This window comes from Aedes aegypti, chromosome 3 (assembly GCF_002204515.2).
Source record: "Aedes aegypti strain LVP_AGWG chromosome 3, AaegL5.0 Primary Assembly, whole genome shotgun sequence".
In the NCBI taxonomy this organism is placed as follows: Eukaryota; Metazoa; Arthropoda; class Insecta; order Diptera; family Culicidae; genus Aedes; species Aedes aegypti.
This window is the reverse complement of record NC_035109.1, coordinates 88986932-88993988: the sequence shown is the minus strand read 5'-3', so window position 1 is coordinate 88993988 and position 7057 is coordinate 88986932.

Genomic DNA, 7057 nt, shown 5'->3' with positions numbered 1-7057 from the left:
TCTTTATTACACGTGAAAGTTGATGAGTAGTCGAATGTCCATATTGTAATCCGAACTGTTCATGTACCCAGTACTCTTGTATGCTACACTGAGAACAGCGTTGCGGTTGAAAATACTATATCATAGGGTTAAATTAAATACACAACGCCACTTGATTTGTGCAGACTAAATTCGCATTTATTTAGAATATTTTGCACATTCAATTTTACCATGGCACTATTTGTATAGTAAAAATTACTAGGGTAAATGATGGCTTCGGCACCCTGAGGGTATTTTCGGCAACACTAACTTATCGTCCTTGTTAGAATTTATCTACGGAACAAGGGTTACCTTCAATGTACTCATCATGTTCCTTGAACTATAATCTTCTATATTAGTCACATTCTTGACGAAAATATTATATAACATGGGTTTTATTATTAAATGAAATAAATGCTTACGAAATCATCGTCATTTGTGAGCTGCCGAACAGAACAACACAAGAACAGTTTAGGAAAAACTCACCACTTCGAAAGGTCCAATTCTCCGCTCCAATGCCATTTTTTTTTTACAAAATCTACGCACCGATCACTTATGCACAATTAAACTTTTAATTGGTCTATAAAGCACTCGAAAATACTTAATTTTTATGCTTCAAATCACAAGTAAAAATTAATGAACTTTGTTTTCCTCGGCAATCACTTTTTATTACTGCACCAGGTTGCCAGAAAACCATATTCAATTGCGGTGTAATTATTATTCACGATTTAAATTCACAGAAAAGATCGAACACAACTAATTAATTTATTGGAATTATGCAACAAAGCATGCATGGGTAATAATTGAGTCTTTCAATGCCTTCCTTATTTGAAGATTGTAGCGCATAAACTTCAAAATACTGAGAAACATATAAAATATACGTCTTTTAATAGGTTGACTATTTTGGCAACACTCCTGTTGTTTTACAGGCAATCAGTGGATGATGTAATTGTGTCAAATCAAAGTGAGTAGATTTGAAAAGGGTCTATTCTGATTTTCTCATACACCGAGAAGAATATGAACCTTAAAAATTACTGGCAAGGTTTGGATTTTGATCCATATTCGGAGAGTGATATTCAAAAACAAAAAAAAAATAAATAAATCCTGGGACATCGCAATCGGATTTTTTTTAATACACCCCAACCTCTTTTTACGACCGTTATCGGGGGGTCGTAAAAAAATCCGGGTAATAATTATGTTTTTGAAAAATGCAACGTCTATATGCGGAAATACTGATTCGGGATATTCGGCAAAGTTGAAGCATGGGTTGAGAACTTTCCAAAATGGCCGTTCAAGTTTTCATATTTTGGTAATAGATGGCAACACTGCTCGATTGTTATCAAAAGAGCCAATTTTATGGGGGTGTGATATGCAAATACCAAGAAATTTCAAAGATGACGGTACCGAATGTTGACCAAAGTTGAAGGAAGTGTTGCGTGCTATACAGTCGGCCGAATCACAAATGTTCATGTGGCTGGCAGCACTGTTCAAGAAGAATAAAGAAAAGATCAAAACCATAAAACTTGAGCGGAACAGAAAAATAGAATGCTTAGCAACATAGCAATACTCTTCAACTGTAATCCAGTTTTTCATGAAGGGTTCAAAATTTTGTCGTAGCTGGCAACACTGCTTAAGTGAAATTGCGTCACCGGCAGTACAAGAGTGCATGCAACTTTTGTTTTGCGGATATCTCAGGATGCTGACCACTTAGAAAGATGGCGTCTTTGGCAAAGTTGTTCAATAGCTCAAGCGCTATCCCTATTAAAGCTATGAGATTCAAAATTTTGCCACCAGGCGGCGCTAGTGAGCGTAGAATTTTTGTTTTGCGGATATCTCAGGATCCTGACCACTTAGAAAGATGGCGTCTTCGGCAAAGTTATTCAGTAGCTCAAGGAGTATCATTATTCTGGCCAAGAGATTCGAGATTTGGCCACCAGGCGGCGCTAGTGAGCGTAGAATTTTTTTTTTGCGGATATCTCAGGATCCTGACCACTTAGAAAAATAACGCCTTCGGCGAAGTTGTTCAGAAGCTGATGCGCTATCATTATAAAAGCTATGCGATTCAAAATTTTGCCAAGGGCTATTATTATTTTTGTCAAAAGATATAAGGTTTTTCCCACCAGGCAGCGCTAGTAAGCACGATATTTTTTGTTTTGCGGATGTCTCAGGATCCTGGCCACTTAGAAAGATGGCGCCTTCGGCAAAGTTATTCAGAAGCTCAAGCGCTATCATTATAAAAGCTATGCGATTCAAAATTTTGCCTCCTGGCGGCGCTAGTGAGCATGAAACTTTTGTTTTGCGGGATCCTGACTACATAGACATGGCGTCTTGGGCAAAGTTGATCTTCTCAGCAAGTTTATCGAAGACGCCATCTTTCTAGGTAGTCAGGATCCTGATATATCCGCAAAACAAAAGTTTCATGCTCACTTGTGCCGCCTGGTGGCAAAATTTTGAATCTCATAGCTTTTAAATGATAGTCCTTAAGCTACCGAACAACTTTGCCGAAGGCGCCATCTTTCTGAGTGGCCAGGATCCTGATATATCCGCAAAACAAAAGTTTGATGCTCACTAGCGCCGCCTGGTGGCAAAATTTTGAATCTCATAGCTTTTATAATGATAGTCCTTGAGCTACTGAACAACTTTGCAGAAGGCGCCATATTTCTAAGTGGCCAGGATCCTAAGATAACCGCAAAACAAATGTGTCATGCTCACTAGCATCACCTAGTGGTAGAATTCCGCAATTCAGTGATGGTGGTGCTAGCCCTTGAACTACTGAACAATTTTGCTGAATATCATGATCCTCTATTTTGAATACTTTGTAAGATATTGGTCATTTATAAAAACGGTCGTTAATCTGAATTTCAGTCGTTAAAAAGTGGTCGTAAAACGAACCGTCGGTAAAAACACGGTCGTAAAAAGAGGTTGGACTGTAATACCATTCATTCTCTCGGTAATAACTTGGTGATAGAGCGTTCAAGAGCAGCAACCTTTACAGACCACAACCATATCGAGCCATTCAGCTTGTCAGTGAATAGTTCAATTCACGGTTAAATTCTTGACATTAAAAAAAATGAAAACAACTATGCAAGTACCATCGTTGGGGGTGAGATTTGGCCAAAAATGCGTAAGTTCTCATTTATTTTTAAATAACTTTCGCAATTTGACTTGATATGTTCGGTTAAATATGAGAATACGTTGCAAATGCTGAACAAATAATTGAAATCTGATTATTTTCCTTTAAATAGGAATCATTTGAAAATTGGCCCAAACTCACCCCTTCGAGAAGGTGACATTGGGCCAAACAAACTACACTCAGGAAAACGAACTATCGATAAACATAGGAACCCCATATGAAAATTCGCCACAAGAAATTGGATTGAAATTCATAAATTTACGTCATGGAACCGAAATTCGAAAACAAAAATAGTTTTCGTGGCAACCTGGAATCGAACCAAGGACCTTGCTTAGTTTTGTAACAAAAACTACCCAAAAACATGATTTTTTGAAGAAAATATCGAATTTCTTTGGATTATTTAAGTTTTTTTGCCGAATATTACATGTTTCATTTAAAACTTATGTTTCTAAAGAATTTTGTTTGAATTACAAGTTGAATAGTGTGTTTTTTTAACATATGCAAATATATCATTGTTTCAAAATTATTTAAAAAATGTTGCCAAGTCCTTTTTAAAGGTTAGACAAATAAAGAAAACCAGTTTCAGCTTTAAAAATATTGTTTAACTGATAAAAATTAAAATGTTGAATAACTTGGTCAAAACAGTAAAATGCGGTGTATGCAAAGCTTGAACACATTTAAATAAGTTTAAAAACCATGCAAAAAGATTTGGAATCGGTTGAGTATTCATGAAATTATGGTCAAACAAAGATATTTTTTCAGTAAAATAAAAAAAAATTGGAGTAAACTACTTTTTATTGAAACTAGTTTTGATTTTACACAAATTTGATGTTCTACAAAGTTTTCAGAAAAAAAATTTTTTAAGGTAATGGTGCTGAAATTACCGAAGTTATGGTGACTTCACTGAAGGCCATTTATTATAACTTGAAAATTCACCTCCAAGACGCTTGCACCTCTAAATTTTAATATTTTTGGCTCAAACTTCGAGGTTTCTCTACTAATATGATTCGAAATCAGAAGAGTACACGAATTTTTGGTTTTGAGAACTTTTGAAAAATAAGCCACACCCTAAATAGACTGTAGCGCATGTACGAGTAGCAAATAGGAGCATGCATGTAACTCATTCAAACGCAACTCTGAAATTCAAGTAATCCAATAATCGCGTTCCGTGGATTTTTTTGCAGAGCACAATATTATGAATCAATTAACCATGACGTTACGCTGCAACTTCTAGGTTGGATTCGCACCTGCTGCAAGTTTATTACCATGACATGGCAATTTTTAAAGCCGAAATGCTGCCATAGTGAGATTGAATACAAAATTTATTCGATAAAATAAATGAAAATGAAATTAGGCAGTGTCCATTTATGACATAACATTAAAATGTACAATTTTCGACCATTCCCCCTCCGCAACGGTCTTTGCATGAAAAAAAAATGTGTTTGAGCCTACTCCCCCTCCTCCTAGAGCGTTACGTAATATGTGGACGGCGCCTTAGTCTGCATAAATTTAGTGGCGTTGTGTACTCAATTTGAATCTCCGCTATTTTATTTCTAACTGCAATTCTTTTCTCAGTGTAGTCTGTATTTTTCTGCATTGGCCCTTTCAACGAGTAGAACATAATGAGTGACGTTTAATTTCAGGAATTGTCAACAAATACGAAATGTTACCAATACATAAACTAGTTTTTGCGCAGTTTTGGATTGCCGAAGTGAACATTTTTGTTGCCGACAATAGTAATTGCATTACCGATAAAAGAACAAGTGCCTCGTGACTTTGGTGAGGAGAAATAGAAGATTAAGAGAACAAAATAGTGTTTTATGTATAACTATCAATAAACGGAGAGTGCTCAAGTGTAGTTCAGTTGTCTCCTGCTAATTGTTGTGCTCCATTGTTGCGTAAAATTGCCTTCTTAAAAGTTCAGCTGCTTAGGCTGCCGACAATACGTAAGTTCCCCTATATCATGGTTAAAAACTTGCAGCAGACCAGAATCGAACCGAGGATCTGGCGATTGTCAAGCGCGAACGCTAGCCGCTCGGCTATCGACGCGGTTGGATTGAGAGGGAACAAAACGCAAATAAAAAGCGTTCATGATAGCTCAATCGTGGTTGGAATAGTAAATTTAAAAACACGTTCATGGTTCTCATTACTGCAACGCTTGTTTCAGTGTAGACAAGCGCTTTACCAACTAAGCCATTAAAATGAGATGGATGGATATGGGTTATGAAAAGGTTCTGCGTGATCTGTGGGGATTTGAATTCGAAACTTGTAACCCACTAAGTGGCACCCCAAGTGACCATCGTTATTTATATAAAGCAGCTGCATTGTCGTAAGCCTACCATTAAAGTAGTTTAAAAGTGGGAAAAGGCCCTGATATAGTCGAACTAATGCAATAATGCAGTAGAATACGTGCAATATTATAATGCTTGGTGTTACTTGGGTCGATAGCTTCGTTGGTAAAGCGTTCGTTTAGCATACAAGAGTCCTAGTTTCGCATCCCAGCCGAGCACGTGGATTATTTTTTTTCATAATTTCACCCATATTTAACCATCTTTACCACGCGTAATGAAAAAAGTTTGTTTTGTTTTTAGTTAGGATCCAGGTTTCAAATAAGTTTCAGTAATAACTGCTATAGGGTAGGTGTACCAGTTATGGCCATAGTGGTTCCCTATTTCACCATACGTGATATCTTGAATGTCTTCAAATTTTGAAAAATCTATTGTGTTTCAGCAGTACAATAAAGGATAAATCTTGATGTTAAAACATTCAAAAAGATTAAAAATGTAAAAGTTATCTAAAATTTGCATATGGCCAAATAGGGAACCACTATGGCCATAACTGGTACACTTTTCCTATGTACACTTAAATCAGAATGCCGATCTCAGCTGTGCGGATCTCGGTTAAAGAATGAAAATTAGCCGAGCTCAACTGAATGTGTATGTTATTAGCTGTTAGAAAATTAAACAGCTCGTTCTCCACCATTCAAAGCTTCAGGCTGGTGGTTTGAACATTGGATCAATCATTTGATTCAATTGTTCAGTTAAAAAATGAAAATCAAAGGGAGACATTTTACTAGAAGTACAGTCACCCCACAGTTATGGATCAACTAAGGGCCATTTTTCAGAACAATGTCCACCCCACAGATGTGGATCAGTGGGAGAGGACGATCCTTATTATGGATCAAATCGACTCATATTGTGGATCGAAACACTATAACAGCAATTAGTCTGCGAAGTAAACAAATGGTGTGCTAGTGAAAGCATACGTTTTGGCATTTGTTTCGGAATCGTCTCATCTTTAATTCATAACTGTGGTATGGTTTTTAATGCCAAACAGTTATTATTCAACGCTTCTGAGAATACGGTTGACATTTTATTTCCTACGCACGGAAAAAATATGCTTTAGTAAATTAAAATTGCTTGCGATGCTATACAGATTTATGGTTCACGAAGGTAAAATGTGTTCTGCCTAATTGAATCTCTATTTGACGAGATATTCCAGTTTTAATCTAAATCTGATCCATATCTGTGTACTATCCATAACTGTGGGGTGACTGTAGGTGTGTTTTCTGTTAAAATTTTCCGTTGATGAAGAGACGGAAGAGAAGTTACCTGCGGCGACATGAGCTTAGGTATTTCCATTTAAATTGAGATGTTTCGAACGGGTACCGTACAAAGAAGTAGCACAGGAAAGTACTGTTTTTGTAGCACTGCGAAGTAATCTTCGTTTTTGCTTTAGGTATGTTGCGTCGAAAACCCTTACCACGGCAACACTGCTGAGTCCGTACACTTAGTTCACCCTATTTAGAACAACCTAGAACCGTCATCAGACGTGTACAACAGAAAACCACAACAATCGGTCACCAGTGATTCATAGTCGATTATCGCTACATCTAATTATCTATCC